Source organism: Hermetia illucens, chromosome 1 (assembly GCF_905115235.1).
Source record: "Hermetia illucens chromosome 1, iHerIll2.2.curated.20191125, whole genome shotgun sequence".
In the NCBI taxonomy this organism is placed as follows: domain Eukaryota; kingdom Metazoa; phylum Arthropoda; class Insecta; order Diptera; family Stratiomyidae; genus Hermetia; species Hermetia illucens.
In genome coordinates, this window is record NC_051849.1 from 200,036,123 (window position 1) to 200,052,908 (window position 16,786).

A 16,786-nucleotide genomic window follows, 5' to 3' on the forward strand; every position below is an offset into this window, starting at 1 on the left:
GCAAGCCACCTGGAGACATAACTTCGCATCGTCCTATCTGCCTGCTGGATACAATGGAGAAGATAATGGAGTGAGTTATCTACAGACTCCTACCCATCGTCGAAGCCAGCAATGGTTTATCGGAACGCCAGTTTATTTTCCGACGTGCCTACTCTACGATGGAGGCAATTATCATGGTAGTAAACCCGGAAAGGTGCATTGATTTCTGGCGGTTGTTGTGCCATGTTGGCACATGTCATGTCAAGTATTCCACACGGCTAACTGGAACATAATTAAAGGGGTGTTGGCTGACATAGGTGTCCCCGGGTATTTAGCGAATTTGGTACCTCTCAAAGAGGACTCTCAGGTACAAGACAGATAAGGGCCCCAAAGAGTACATTGTCACAGCCCGGGGTAAAACAGGGATCAGTATTTGATCCCCTGTTGTGGAATATCATGCATAATGGGGTGCTTACTTGCTTGTTGTTTCTTTCTGTTTTACTCGTCACCTGTATTGGCAGAGGCGCTTGCAAACTCTCAGAGACAGAACCAGGTGAACTCGGCTTATGGCCTGAGAACCACATCAGATGAGGCAGCATTGGTGGTGACAGGCATGATCCCTATTGACATTCTGGCGAAAGAAATGAGTGTGCTTTACCTTTGCCAGACGCAAGGAGGGGTACACGGAGCGTGGAAATGCGGCAAGGTAAGAGTCGCATAATCTCTGACAACGCAGATCGGACGAGTCTACGAAGAGTCAGTGGACGCATAGGCTCATTCCCAACATTAGGGTGTGGCTTGAGCGGAAACATGGGGAGACCTCGACATGCCAGATGAGCCGCGACCGGTCGGTTATCCGGATAATATTGTGATGAAAAATAATAGCACACACTAAATGTGTGGCAACTCTTTTGGGAAAACCGATCACGAATTAAACGGACAGCGCGGTTCTTAGTAACGAAGTTACGAAGAACCCCACAAAAATTCTAAATAGAGGAATTAGACTGTACGCTGATAAGATGATAGGCAAATTGCAAAAAGATTTTTGGATCGACCATTCCATAACATGTGGTCGACATTCGGATACCTAAAAGGGTATTAGAAACAACAAGTTTTTATTATTTCTGATAATTAATCATTGGAAACACCGCATAATTACACTCAGATATATGGAAGTTTGGCTAGTCTTTGCATAAAATCTGCAGACAGTGTCCGTGGAGACATTATAGCTTCCTCAGGTGATAGTTTAGCCTGCGGTGACCACTGAGTAATGTCATTATTGTCCAAAGGCTCTTGTTCATTCTTAGAAAGACTTGAAGTAGCGTTGAAAAGACGCCATCTACTCCAAATGATTTCAGCGGTTTAAAGATTTCCACTGTCCACCTTACCCTAGTTTCCGAGCGTACCTCTTTTGCTAGTTTCCAATTCACCTTCTGCCCTTTCTACGTGTAGAATGCTATTGCACGACCCCAGGATATATGTTTTTAGAAGCAGATGTACCCTGCCTCCGTTATTATCGGTAAATATGCCATCTCCCTTCTTTAGACAGGCGGAAGATGTTGTCCGACCTTGGGTTATAGCTTTGTATGGCTTGGCTGCTTTTGCAGTTCGTTCCATCCCTTCACAGAACTCCCTGTTCCGTATTGGCTCCCTGATCGTGTTGCTTAAGGCAATCAATTCATTTTTGTATCTCGGCCAGCCTCTGGTTTGCTTTGCCCGGTTGAAGAGTTTTGGGATCTCTGTTCTCATTCTGGCTAGGTTCTTGCTGAAGCAGAGCACATCCCTTGATGACTTGATTGTCCTAGCCGGACAGTTAGCCTCATATACCTCAATGAAAACTCCATTAAGGCCCACCACTGTTCCCAACTCTATTTCGCTCCTGATGTTACCGCTCACCATGCTGTCACTCAGGCGTATTATGTAGGAGTCGCAGTCGGTGCTCCTGGGATTGCACATTATTTTATCCGCTTACGAGTTGCTCCCAATGTCGAATGTCGCTATTCTGTGATCCGACACAGAAAGCTCTTCCGACACCCTCCAATTCTTTATCAAGCCACTGTTCAGAGTTTTCCTTAAAGTCATGTCTACTACCTCTGGTGCTAATCACGAATGTTGGCGTGTTCCTTGCGTTATGTATTTCTTTTTCACCTTACTACTAAGAATGAATTGAATAAGGTAGTAATTTCTTTTATTGATGTTTCTGCTTCCCCTGATCCCATGTTGGGCTATGGCATCACAGCCGGGGAGAAGTGGAACTTTGCGGGTCTAACCACTAATTCTGGTAGAATCCGTATATCGTCTCCTGTCTTATCTCCACACCCCAACTGCCTCTCGAGTTCTTTCCACGGTTTCCAATCAAACTTGAATAGTGGCGTGGCCTCCACCTAGGAACGCTGGAAGACATCTATATTTTTAGTTTCTTTTGAGAATGATGGAAGCTCCTGGTTTTTCACAAGAGAAATCCTAAATTACCTGTACGCTTCCTCCTTGCCGACCCCGAATCTGCCCCCGGTGCATCCATGAATCTTACTTTATGAAGGCGCAGACAATGGATAAGCTTCTCCTAGTGAATGCTAAACTTCGATAACCGAATTCGATAAGCAGGTCTCCTGAAAATCACGTTATAAACACATTTTGAAACGTGGTATCAATGGCTGGTCCGTTAACGGATTTAAAACAGGGCAATTATTCCCTTGGTGCCACCAACTGTCAGGAGTGTGTTCGATGGCTAGATATTGTTAGACTTTTTTAGCGATAGTTTGCCAATAGTGGGATTATCTTCTAGCAGCGCTACCTATACTGAATACCTGGTCACTTCACTAAAGAGCTTTGACGAGCGTGCGCTCTTAAGCGATCGCTGTTAATCCCTTTTTCCTTTTCGTCCTGTTCATCAACCGTAATGAGATCCAAAAACATCCATTTTTATGAGAAGAACTTCCGCGGAGTTTGGTTTCTCAGTGCTTCTAGTCACGACAACTGCGTCTTTATCTATGCTCGATTTATATGAAACTTGAACTTTGACAAGCTGATACTCGCAACAGTCTTCTTTGTTGGAATATCTTTTGGGGTAGAAACCAACAATCCGGACCCCGCTTCACTATCTGAGGTTGCCAGAGTTACCGGTTTTCGCGCAGGTACTCGCTACGTCATGTACTCAAAAAAATTCCGCCTTGGTCACGTAGCTTTTGGCATACACTGCCTCACTTTCGCATGGGGTCTCGCCAGCGCCTGATTCCATGGTGCAAAATGAGGCATTACTTCAGTTCTTTCAACCGATAGTTACAATATTTGAAAGTTCTCTGGGTGTTGACGTTTAATTAACTACTTAGGCTTTCCCACAATCTAGCATTGGTTTGCTACGCTTCAACCGAATCATTTGCCACTTGATTGGAAGCTTCTTTCCCTGAACGCACTGATATCACTAATTACACCGCACTAAAACTTGTATCCCCTCAAAAATCTCTACCCAGTCATCTACGGAAAGCTCTATCCACAGATCAAAACACCATTAGCCAGCAATCCCCTTTCACCATTCACAAGTACTAAAAGTACTGAAAGAATGAACGCTGAAAATGAAGAAAAAATGTAATATCGTCGGAAAATTGTAAGAAAGGACAAATATCAACGAGGACGTGAGATGAAATTCAACTTCAGGCAGGCTATAATCAATCGGCCGAACTCTTATTTTGTCGTGTGTTCGAGGAAGTCAAGGCAAACGTGACCAGCGTCTTACAAATTACCAAGCGTCCGTCATTCCGCCGTAAACGTGACCGATTCCATTCTATCGTTGTTCGTCACACAAAGACTTTCACCATCAAACAAGCCGGAAGAAAAGGGGTGGTTTCCCTCACCACCGGATGATCAAGGGAATATCAAGGGAAAGGAATGAAAATGTGGAGTCTTCATCAAAAGTGGGGCGACATTTTTATACAAACATATGTTAAGTTGCGAAAACTAATGAGTATCTTCCATATTTCGCGGGAGACTATCTTATTCGGAAAACACATAAGAATATGAACATAGAGTACCTGTGCCATTCGAATATTAAACTGTTATAATTTGGTAAGGATCAGATTCATCCACATGAATTGTTTGTTTGTTCCGAAGCTATCCAATCCTTCATTCCTCCTCGCTGAAATCTATTGCAAATTAATTATCTGACTTGAAAACACATTCCACTTTACCTGAGGATATTTAAATCACTTGCAACTATTTGAATGGCAAAGGTATTCCTGGTGGAAATGCAGGGACGACAAAGGGATAGCGGGGGAGACAGACAGAGTTAATTCATCAATTCGAGCACTGTGTATATTGCTTTCGAATTTATCATTCGAATGGGTACAGTGCCTGGTTCCAAGCGTACGAGTGAATGCACGTAAGTTTAATTGAAATTGCCGGAGGACTGTTCTGATATCCTTTATCGAGATTAACACATTCATTTCTCAATAGAACTAAATAGTACCGTCGTCGTTGCAAGCATCGGAAGCGTTCCTGCTTTTAGCATTGTTTTGAAGGGAGATTTACTGGTCTGCAAAGTTTCTTTAGAACACATTTCATTCGCATGGTAGAACTAGTAAGTCAGAGTTTCCTTGACACTTATTTAGTAGAGAACTACACATGTACATATGTATATGACATATGAGGAAGCACAAAACTATTCATTGGGCCATGGTTTGCATCAATAAGTATCCTCAATCTACATCCTATTTCTATTGACACTCAAATGACAGCAAATGATTCCTTTGCTTGTCAGATATACTCGTTATATTCCAAACAACAACGAATCGCCAACTAAGAAACTTCATTCGAACATCTGGTGCTGTAAATAGCTCCTCCTGAAAGATCACTATTGCTCAGCATCTGCCCAATGGGAACACAACAATTCCTTCAAAGCTTCCAAAACTGCGAAAATCCTCACTTAAATTTTAGTGAAGTCAACGATAAACCAGATGTTCGACGGTTGCAACATGGAACGCTCTTTTGAATTGGGACCCAACTTCTGTAGCATCACAATTGTATAGTGCTATGTACCAAATACACACAGTTCACGAAACGATTCCTGAAAGCGACATTGTGATTATGATGGGTGATCTGAATGCCAAGGTGGGATTTGACAGCAACTCGCTGGAACACGTTAACCTGTGTGCTGTGTCCGCCACTTCTTCCTGGGTTGCGGAGCTGCGACCCCCAAGTTCAGCATCGACTACTTGTATAATCCAGCTGTCGCTCGACAGAAGGCGAGCCATTTTATGGATCGGACGACCGATAAACTGACTAATCCGCCTGAGAATATCGACGGTCCTGTAAAGGGCGCCAACGTTTCATTCCTCACGCACGATAACAAGCAAGTGAGGTTCCTTCTTTTGTGGATAAAGTGGCTAGTCGCCAAACCATGAGAATACGGACTGCTCCTACAAGTGGAGGAGAAATAATTTCTACAATCAATGGCCTCAAACGGAATAACACCGCTGAGCTTGACGGTCTCCCCGCATCTGCAGATCTGCATCTGATCAACGAAAAAAGGGGAGGTTGGATACCGCTCCGCATCCTACGGATCAGTGCGAGGAGTTTAGATTTTCGCTTCATCTCCTCTTCGTCAGTTTCTAAAAAGTTTTGGACTGCGTGAAAGGGCGCATTCTACTTGGATGGGGTTTCCGGGAGAAACTAATAGCTATTATCAGAGCAACGGATGATGGCGCAAAATGTCACGTGCTGCATCGAAGTGAAATCTTAGAGGAATTCGGGGTCCAAAGCAGAGTCCGCCAGAGTTGCGTTTTGACACCGATACTATTTCTCTTGTTGTCGGTGACGTTCTTGGTGCAGCCTTGTCTGGAAGAAGTGGAGGAGATCAATAGACCATAACATCTTTTCTCAAACACTATGACTACACTGATGTTCTCCCACCGAGTCATATACCTTGGTCAAATGGTTTTGGATTTAAAAAGAACAAGGTAGAGTTGGACAAAGGATAAACACCAAGAAAACCAAGATTCTCAGTTTGACGAATCATCCCACTCTCCTTATCGGCATTAATGGGCTGAAAATCCTTACCGCTGATCAATTTGTATATCTAGAATACACGCGGTTTTTGCCAACGGTAGCACTGAACTGGATACTGCCCGATGCATTAACAACGTTTGCAATGAATGGGTCAAAGATTATAGACAATTGCACTGCTGGCTACGCTATACAGTGGAATTCACTCTTCTGAGATAGCCGACGAGTGGGCCGCCGTAAAAGCACTTCAGGCAGAAGAGTAAAGGAGCACGGAGCCTCGGGAAGGTGGGGGGGGGGGGGGGACTGAAAGGCATTTCAGGTAACCGCCAGCGATGACCAGTAGGTGTGACTCAGCGCTATACCTCACCAAAATGGAAACCATATAGTAATAATAACAACGTGTAACTCCATCATAGCCGGCCCCAAGGCTGGATGTAAAAGGAGGAGAGATGGATAGTTTCAGTCTGAATGGCTGTATGCCAGCGTCTCAGGGGGTAGGTGAGGAAAGTGCAGGAACTTTACAGATTACTCAATGAGGAAGCTATCACTACATCTGGCAGTAAGGTATAAAATGCAAACCCCAAACTGAGAAGGAGAAATTTAAGGTCCGGTACGGATAACCGGTAAGAATCGTCTAACTTGGTGACTGGATCGGCCCCCCGTCATGGACAGCACGGCGTCGAAACCGCTAGTCGTTGGGGCGGTTCGACGTCCGGGCGCCACGACGGCCAGGAGCATTACTCCGCCTGCTGCAGCTGTTTCGCTACAATCTGCGACGACCACTTCAGCAGGTTCGCGTAAGCAGCAGATCAAGTGGACTGAAAAAATGAACTTCTTCATCAACCGCTGCTACTACGAAATAACGGCGGGGGCGGGTACAACATCTTACCTACCCTTGTTGCACTGGAGATTCGTCTAGCGTTTCCCGCAATTCGCGCACGTGACTGTGCAGCGAGTCGCTGACCAGTACCACTTCATAACTAGCAGCAACACAATCCCGGCCATCATCACGAAAGGTGTTCGACTTGAGATCATCGCATAAACTGGTGACCAAGAGTCGATGGGAGCAAAGGCGGCGACATCAACAACACCACGCCGCACTGCAGGCAACAGTTTCAGTACTCGCCGAAGTACTCTTCTCCATCGTCCAGCTGAGGTTCGGGACGAATTAAAAAGAGCGTGTATAGAATTCTCGGAAGTGGATTCGTTGAGTAGACCAGGTACTCCCAGGCTCTATGCATCTCCAACAACTCCGGGAATTCTATCTCAAATCAATGATGAGATTGAGTCTCGACTGTGTGCTGATATGTCGCTGCTACAACTATAATCACTTGTATTGTGGTGCAGTTTCGGCTGTCAGATTGCACGGTCAGAAGATTCGCTTTCGCGTTATTGGTTTGACTGACTAAAGAGGTCAGATCCGCACTGGCAATGCCGGCAGGCGGATGTGAGATTAAGTGCAGAGGGTCCACAGAAACTATGCCATCCTCAGTGAATTACCGGTAGTTGAAATTCTGGACACACAAAAGCAGAAACTTTGCAGTCATTTACGACGGTATGGCGAACGTCACTCCAGACGTGTCCAGAATGCAACATACGCGAGGAACCAGCGAAACTTTTTCAGATCTCTTAACGAATCCCAACAGAGCGTGCAGACAGTACGGTTTTCGGTAACGGAAGCCAAATAATACTGGGGTGGACTTTGGGGGTTACCTGCCCAGAAAGGCACCCGCCATGCCAATAGGCCTGGCATGAATGAAGAGGAAGTTCAACGAGCCATAAACAGCTCGAAGAACTGGAAGGGCCCAAGTCTGGTTCGGTTGCATAATTTCTCGTATAATAAATTTGCCAGCGTACACAGTCGGTTGGCACGCAGTATAAATGAGGTTATGAGTATGCCGGTGGTATTCCCACCCTTCTTCTCTGCTGGTATTACTTACCTTATCCCTATGAAGGACACGGTGCAGTACCCTGCAGGCGCTAGTCCGATTACTTGCTTACCAACCCTCTACAAATTCATCACGTGCATTATTAATGGGAGGATCAATAAGCACCTCGCGACCAACAACATTCTGTCCGAGGAGCAGAAGGACTGCCGAGTTGGGTCAAGGGGTTGCAAAGAGCAACTCATCATCGACTCGATAGTTGTAGGACAAGCAACTAGAGGCCAAAGAAACCTCTTTATTTTCTATATTGATAATGCCAAGGCTTTCGATATCGTCCCGTATACCTGGCTAATCGATGTCCTACAACTGTATCGCATTGATCGGAAACTAATAAAGTTTTTGGTGACAGTCATGGAAGGGTGACATACCACCTTGTCAGTGTATATATCTGAGGGTGCTAATACCCCAGAGCCCATAATCTTGAGTTTGCGGAAAACGGTTCGGAATCTTTCTGATAAGATTCTGAAATGTTCGAACGCTTTCCAACAACAAGTGTTATATAGACAAGAAGCAGGCTTTCTATAAGTAACTCAACGCAGTTTAGCAATAGAGAATACCCTTCTTAAACAGGTGAGAAGGAAACACGGCATTGAGGACCGTAAGGACGATGATGAGAGGTTTGCGGCTTTCACCACCATCTCCTTGGTGGTACATTGTTCCAGCTCAGAGTCGGTCATTAAGTTAGTTGGGTCTCAACTAACCAGTAACGTATATTTAATCATAAGGACCACATTGCGATCAACAGTAAATTTAGGGGTTGTCTTCGGGATGTACAAAAGAAGGGAGAGCGAAGACATCGGCCTTGAGCGAGACCCTCACTTGATGGTCAATCACTTTGCCTTGCGTATCGTATCCGGATGTTCTTGTAGGAGTAGCGAGTTTAGACCCTTATGCTGAGCTTCGAAGGTTCGTTTAAGGAAACCAGCAGCCGTACCCCAATGGAAAACAATCTCGCTGATCGCCCGGCAATCATATTAAACAGTTCGCCGGGGTATATTGATGAGCGGTGGGTCGCCATCAAAAGTGATTTTGCCTCCACGCAAATGAGGTTATTAGTCACATTTTGAAACGACGCTACAAGTCGACCACTGACATGGGGGCCAAATCGAAGCGCGTAGGAAACAGAAGGCTCTTATTCCCGCTGTGAGAAGGTTCGAACCTGATACACTTGAGTTCCGGTACTGCGGAAAATCTTGGTAACTGAAGCGTAGTGTGCGCTATTACTGAAGGGAGTTCATTATTACGCCGGTCAATGAAGCAGAAGCTACGGTAAAAAGCTAAGATTTCCCAACCGCAAAATGCATCACGAAAGAATGTTGCGGGTGGTCGAAAAATAGATAGTCCTGTAAGAAACAGTAAAATCCAACTCCTCATTCACGATGACGAGCAGCTTAAAAGGCAGATAGAACATTTTTCCACAGTTTTCAACCGAATAAAATCTAGTGAAACTCCACCTCTCGTGGATAGAATGGTTAGTCTTCATAAGACGCCAATAGGGATTACTTTTCAAACAGAAGATAAATTATTTTGGCGGTCACTGCGTTCAGGCAGGCCAAGCCGCTAGACTTGACGGGCTACGTACAGAAATATTCATCGCGGCTCCGGCTATCTCTGTAGAGCTGCTTTTTGCATTGATCCGGAAATTCTGAGAATCTGCGATCTTTCGAAGTCACTGCAAGAAGATGAACGGCAAGATTCCGTAGAACCTGAAGGGTATTTGCGTGCTTATGGCCGTAAAGATCATAATTAAATTATCTTTGTATGCAGTAAAAAACATGTCGCAATCTTGGTTGACGAAGGACAGACTGGTTTCTGCTCTGGATCCTCTTGCATTGACTACATAAACAACCTCCGGATCATTTTGGAGCTGTGCGCGGCGTTCAACTTGCTCTTCATTGATTTCGAGAAATTCTTCTACATCATCACTTGCAAGTTCATATGGAATTTTTCACGCAGAAGGAACTTTCCGAAGTAAAGTTGAAGATGGAGTCTGTCACAGATATTATTCTTTATTTTTGTCAGTGGCGTTGATAACATCTATCTCATTTAATCAATGGAACTTGGCCAAATAGCTCCAGATTTTGAAAAAGGGGCAAACAGAGCCAGACTAAAGATAAACACCACCAAAACGAAAGTTATTAGTTGGGCGGGTCATTGAACTGACCTATCTGCATTAAAGGATGGAGCATGGAGGGTGTTGATCAATTTGCCTATCTCAACACCGAGCTTGATGTTACTCACCATGTCAACACTGCTAGATCCGCCTCCGGTGTTTTGTCTAAAATGAAAATTCAGACACCTTAAGGGCAGCATCAAGTTGAAGTTGTTAGACACCACTGTCAATCACACAATATCATCATCTGAACTGTTCGTTAACACCTGTCCCCGCCATGTCATTGGTATACTCTAGCCTGATGAAATTTCGAACAATGACCTCAGTGGGCGTTTGGTGCAGTTACTATAGATGTGTTGGTTAGAGACGAAGGTGGGAGTGCAAAGGTCACACTATAAGGATGAAGAGCGAATGTATTGGTGGCTATGTCATACAATGGAACCCACTTTCTCAGAACGGCCGACGACTGGGGCGACCTAAGTTCACAATGCCCAAGACAGTAAAGAAGGACTGTAGACTTCTCGGAAAGACCTGGAGAGGGTTGAAATGAGTTTAATCGAACCATGAGATGGAGGATGCCTTCCCGCAAAAGGATCGTGCTATCCTTTTTTAAACACCTCTACTATGCTTATGATCTACTTTTGGTTTTTCACCGTCTAATGGAACTTGTTTAAACCGCTCGGAGACAGGAAACATCGGATTCAAGATAAATGCCAACAATACCAAGATTATTGGCCTGACTTGTCACCCCACTCTTTCTGTTAATATTAATGTGCAAAACATCGAGCAGTTCGTATACTTAAAAAGCGTTGTTCCTACAATCGGAGAAACAGGAACCAAACAAAGATACGACGAAGTTTACCATGTCGAAAAGCAGGAAGATTTGCAGAAGTATTGTGGGCACTCTGACAGACCATAATTCACAAGCTGGGCTCATGTTCAGAATAGGAATTCTCCAAGGTGAGACGAAATCCACGGAATATTTTATATGTGAATGCCTCACCTATCCACCCATCAGAAATTAGATTTTCGGTGCTGATAAGCGAAAACTGCAGCGGGTAGTATCACATTCGCTAATGGAAATTCAGTGATATGTAAACGAATCCAGTACCATGGAGCACTAAGGTCTGATTGTTCAGAGGCTTTGCCTCTCCCCACTCTCAAACACACATACACATTCTGGGCGATATTGTTTCTGAATTATCCTCTCTGTTTTACCTTGATCCTTTGTTGATTTGACCATAGTGTCACTTGGCTGTCGGCTCTTCCTACTCATCTATTGGTCAATGCTTTAGTAGGGGATCCTTCGTGCGTGTTGGGATCTATCTGTCGGTGTGTCACGCCAACTTTTCTCTAAAACGATACGAAATTTCCTGGGGGTTTCTCACACGTGCATTAGGGAGATGTACGATTTTGTTCACCAAATATAGGCTTGTGAGGTACCAAATGAAAGGTCTCCGTTAGTACTTTTCGAAGACTTTACTTACTTTACTTTTGACATTCGTTTTAAAGGGGAGATTGCTAGAGCATCAAAGTGATCTCTTATTTCATGGGATCATTCTCAGGACCTGAGAAGGGGCTAATTTGGAATTTTAGTGGAACGAAGCGCCGAGCTTATTGTTCCCACAAGGGACGACATCCTTTCTGCTGCAAGAAATCTTAACTTCGTTTCTTTGCAAGGAATCTTACGGATACTATTGATCTAAATTGAGCCGGATTAAGGATAACAACATATGTGAATACTTCACGGGGTCGGATAAACTATCTATGGTACACTGAGCACTGAAGTAAGTAAGATAACATTTGTAATATTCCATAACCGCAGAAAACTCAGAATTGCACACCATTCCGTGCAATGCACAATGTAAAATGGAAATGTAAAAGGTTGTCAACGTATCACAAAGTTGCCTGGATGCGAAATATTGTGGGTGCATGCATGAAATCCTATTCACCGAACTCAGCCAAGCAAAAGCCATGCATTTGTTCTGGTCCGGATAGAGTTTTTGTGTTCCATGTATCCAGTGCATCATTTGCGATGCACTCGTACTTTCTATTCTGTTATAATAATGGTTTTCAACAATCGGCAATCTCTCATTTCGACTGGTAGAAAGCATTTTGAATTCACGGAAATCAGTTGGTTTTGGTTTATGACTGCATGGGAGGATGCAAAATTACCAACAAAAATGTTGAAAGTTCGCTATGAAATCCCTGGAATGGATAAAATATCAGGAGTTCCGAATTTTGGGGGATTCATTTGATGAAGGGCGCGCTGAGATACTTTTGAGCTGGTATCAAGGTGTAATTTCCTCGTAAAAGCGCATATTGTTTGAATATTTCAACTGGAAGGATCTAATTTAAAAAACAAATGCAGTAAAAAATTAGGCGATGACGGCTTTATGGTTTCTTACCAGGACAGAGGCAAATCGTCAGACGCTGCCTCACCTCTGCCCTGGGAGCAGCGTAACCGAAGCGGGTCGCGAATATCAAGTTTTTTACATGAAATTTCTATGCTTAGCCTCGGCGTACTCCTACCAGGCAAGGGGAATCACAGAGGGAAAGGAAGGTGGGTTTAAGGGATTCACTCACTATTTGGCAAGGCCTTAGGAAGTTGGTCAATGGGAAGGTGCTACCCTGTCCGTAGAGTTGCCGGATTAGTGGATTTGGGTGATCCTCCGTTCTTTCGAAGAACCGTTCCACCAAGTTGAGAACGAATTTTGGAAGAGGTTGCACTTTGACGCGCCGATACACTTCGGCGTTTCTCCTAACCTTCTTGGTCTTCCAACTATAGGAAAAACCAGTGCAGTGCCTTGAAATCCGGCGTTCGAATGCCTCACAGTTGGACATGGTTCAGGTGGAGCAAGTGATCCACGTTGGCGCTCCGTAGCAGATAATGGGTCTTCTACAGAGTCAGTTTGGCCTTGGTGCTGAGTCCTACTTTCTATCGAGTGCACGGCGTGCCTTACCGATAGCGAGCTCAAGGTGTGGTTTGAACTTAAGGAGTTCGTGAAGCCTAACTCCTAAGTATTATACTGTATGGTCTCGGAATTGCTTACTATAGTGTTTCCGATCTTCATTTTTAAACGTTTAGCTTTCCTGTGGATTCCTGTAAAACCTAGGTATCTAGATTTCCTCCGAAAAGTGCAGAATTGCGTTTTGGCCTCAATAATTTTAATGCCCCATTGTAGGCAATATTTGCAGAGGTCTTTCACATATTTCTCGACCGCTTCGGGTGTCCTGTTGGGGTGGAGGCTTGAAAAGAAGATGAGAGTATCACGGTGCCGGTCTCGGGAGTTGGGACGTCAGTGTATTGTAAGAGGTGGGTCCAGAAATGGATCCTTGCGATACTCCCGATGTTACCGACAAGAGATCGGAGAATTTTGTTTGCCTAGATTGGACAATAATGATACAAGTCTAGAGTTGTTAGGCTCACTAGAACCGCCTTTTTTCCGGATCGCAATTATTTAAGCTACTTTCCAGGTGTGGGGAAAGTAGCCATTATTTATGCAGTTATTAAATACTGCCAGCAAAAATTTCATGGAGACTCGGGGAAGTTGCCTAATGACGTAATTAGGAATTTCCTCAGGTCCGGCTGACCTTTTACTGTTTAGGTTTGAGATCAAGACGGTAAGATGTAATAAACTCAGGAAATGTTGTGAATCCGTTGGTTTTACCGAAGAGTTTGTTTGTGGAAATTCCACTAGCTCGTTTGAATGCCTAGAGACGAAGTTGGCGATAGTTGTTTCAACCATGGACACTATGGCCAGATTATTTTGAGGCGGAGGGGTATTGAGCTGAGACTCAAATGATTCCGGAAGGACTTGCGCCTTTCTGGCGTTTCCGAGATTACGGGTTAATTCTTTATTGCGGAATTGCGCCACCATTTACCGGATAGTTGGACTCAGACAATTAATCCGGGAAAGCAATGCTTTGTGTTCAGCATTGACTTTATTTTCATATTTATGAAAGCTGCGTTTGAGGTTCCTGAGCCAAATCTGTCTGACCTTCATGAGTAGTATGATGTCATGTGGGAGTTTGTTGTATACAATCCCATCAACTTTGATCAGCCTGGAGTTTCTTCAATTTCAGCATTGGTGCTAAATCTGACTTGAATTTGTCCCAGTCACTGTGGGTGAATGATCTGATGGTTACCTTAACTCGCTTCTGCAGTTTCGAAATTAAGGCAAGTTTGAGTTCAACTGCAATATGGTCGCACACGTCTGGCAAAGTTTCACCGGAAGTTACCTGAAAACTTTGCCTGACTTCGTCAGACAGCAGGAAAAAGTCAATGATGGATTGACTAGCGGGTTTTGTCGGGAAATTCGGCGACCCCATCTCAAGGTTGGCTGGCGTGAAAGGGTCGTGGATCCAGCTGTATAGGGTTTTCCTATTTAAATTTTCTGCTTTATCGTCCCAGGAGTTGTGCCGCGAGTTACAGACGCCACCGAAGATAAGGTATTTGGATTTTAACTGGAGATCGCCCAAGACGTTTGAATCATGGCCCAGTTGCTCACTTTGGGAATTGCATTTGATATAAACGGAAACTACCAAAATCCGCCTATTATCGTTAGTTTTTACTATTGCCGCTGAAGCGGAACAGACTAGTAATTCCTCGATAACGACTTCCTCAAGATGGTAGTATTTTTTGACTAGAAGGGCAGCGCTCGTGTTGCTGTTATGCCGAATAGTGCTGTATCCAGTGAAATTGAGATTATGTCTATGGTTTAGATGAGTCTCCGAAACGCAGAATACGTCTGCTTTCAGAGTGTCAATCAACTCTTGGGCAGTGGCATGTTGGGCGTCTGAAATCAGGGACGCGAGGCTAAAGGTAACTATGCTTAACTCCATAGATTCATTATTAGTTGAATTGCAACAAACTGCCGCTGTTCGTTTATCTGGGCGGAAGCAAGACTTTCGACCAAATTCCTGAAGCCCAGTTTGTTGCCTTGTGGAGCTTGAGGTGTTGCAGTTCTAGGAAGAGTATTCCTAGCTGCTTGGGCGTACGATACGCCTGGTTGAGATAAGCTTTATGATATATGTGTCACCGTTTGTTTGTTCCTTACCGTTTCCGCATTCTTCTTTGCCTTGCCAGCTTCCTTTCTGGCAACCATATCTTTGCATGCAGGGCATCCGCTGTAGTTGGTTGGATGTCTGGTCTGGTCGCAATTGCAGCAGTGTGGTGTCTTCGTCGTGGGTGTTGGGCATTCCCCGCGAACATGTGATTTTGCGCACTTCACGCACCTGTGCACAGTGCAACAATTGAAGGCGATATGCCCGAAATTCTGGCAGTTGTAGCACTGCACTTCTTGAATTCGTTTGACTTTCTCAGGCGAAATCTTTTTGTGAAGTATATATTTCACTTTATATACTTTACTGAGGTATTGGCAGGGCTCGAATGTTGCTACAAACAGTCCCGATTTTGACTTCATCTGGAGCGCCGGGTTCTGACTGTGCAGAAGCTTGTCTGCTCGTGTGACTAAGGGGAGCTACGCTCTTCAGTTTCAATTGTGGGTACTCCACGTTGAGCTCCCGCAATATGTCCACCGAATCTATCTCCCTGTGGAGACCGCGAATAACTAAGTACTTAGTCCTCAAGGTCGGTGGAGTATTGGTGGTGGCGTGCAGCCCTTTCTCTCTTATGAGAGCGAAAATAGCACCATGTTCTTCAACCGTCTCGGCGAAGATGAGGGTCCTATCATGATGACTTCCAGGCACACGCCGTTATCTTCTTCAGGCTGCTGCTGTCGTTGCTACTGCTGCTGTCTTTGCTGATTTCATTGCTGCTGCTGTTTCCGTTGCTGATTCAGTAGCTGCTGCTGTTGATTCCGCTGCTTCCCGACCATGTTACCTGCATGCAGAGCAGCTACCTGCTGCTGCAGAGTTTTTTTCTTAAAAAAAAAGATTCAGCCCTGGCCAAATTTTGGTCATAAGTATGGGCGGATTAGCGCTCAATACAGTTCGTAGTCATGTTGTGTTCTGCGAATTACACAATATAAAGGAGCACTTAACATCTGTGCGCCGCTTCGGTCACGCTGCTCCCAGGGCAGAGGTGAGACAGCATTTTTACGATTTGCCTCTGTCCTGGTAAGAAACCGTAAAGCCGTTATCGCCTAATTTTTTAAAATTTAGGTGCTAAGCCCTAAACGAGGGATCCATGGACCAAAAAAAGAGGGAGTAAGTTGCTCCTCATTTGGTCCTGTTCGGCATTAATTTGATGCGGACTTAGGACCCCGAAATTTTCAACACAAATAATTGCAGTCATTTGGCAACTTTCTTTCCTGGATTCTTCCCATATGACACTATTCGAGTTTCACACTATGTGCAGTATTCCACTGTTGCTTCGTCAAAACTCTGGTTTGAATCTCTTTCTCTCGACGCTTTACAGAACCGACGTTATACCGAAATAGTTGGAAATCTTACAATGCAGCCATAGTGATATTCTAAAATAACAGGAAAAGCAATAATGGATAAAACAAGTTCCCTCTCAAAATTCAGTTTCATGAGTTGTAGCTTGAAAGTCATCCATTTTGGGAGGCACACAATACTTGGAACATTCAAATAACACAGGAACCATCTTCTTCTTTGTCTGTCTGTACACAATATCGCTCTTGACAATATACTCATGTGGAACTTCCGAAAACGTTCCCCAAACGCAGATCCTTATACATCCTGAATGCAAGTGAACAAAATAAGTAGGGGAAAGACATCAAAATTGGGAGAATGCTTTCTTCTCAGCTTGTAAAGGCATAGAAGA